General features: G+C 40.2%; 1 protein-coding gene across 5 annotated transcripts in view; it reads left to right on the forward strand.

The window, feature by feature from the left end:
• Positions 1–48: 48 nt before the first annotated feature.
• The window catches only part of LOC119594699 (TBC1 domain family member 16-like), a gene marked incomplete at its 3' end in the record, with an annotated part of 16,016 nt that continues 15,728 nt past the window's right edge, over positions 49–336 (forward strand). For 3 of the 5 annotated variants that reach the window (XM_037943753.1, XM_037943757.1, XM_037943756.1), the window contains 1 exon segment: positions 102–200. 5 annotated transcript variants of the gene reach the window in all.

A 336-nucleotide genomic window follows, 5' to 3' on the forward strand; every position in this document is an offset into this window, starting at 1 on the left:
CAATATATTGCAAACCATTCCCTTTTAAGAGATAAGTAAATCCGAACATTCGAGTCTTATCGCCTTTTCAAGCGAGAGTGAACGACGCTGTTGTGGTCTGACGTCAGCTGTGACAGACTGACGTAGTTGGGCGAAGGTGACACTTCGCTGCGCTTATTTCACTTGAAATTCCCCTTTTATACTGTCAATTCCTTCATAGTGTGAGTGTGTAGGTGACTCTGAACCGGAATTTAAGAAAGCTGGAGAGGTTAAATGGGTGTATTATTTTATTATTAGCTTCTTTTCTACGATTTTTTTTTTTTTAGGGATAAGGCGTGGGTGGATATATTTGCCAGT

Source organism: Penaeus monodon, chromosome 34 (assembly GCF_015228065.2).
Source record: "Penaeus monodon isolate SGIC_2016 chromosome 34, NSTDA_Pmon_1, whole genome shotgun sequence".
Lineage (NCBI taxonomy): Eukaryota > Metazoa > Arthropoda > Malacostraca > Decapoda > Penaeidae > Penaeus > Penaeus monodon.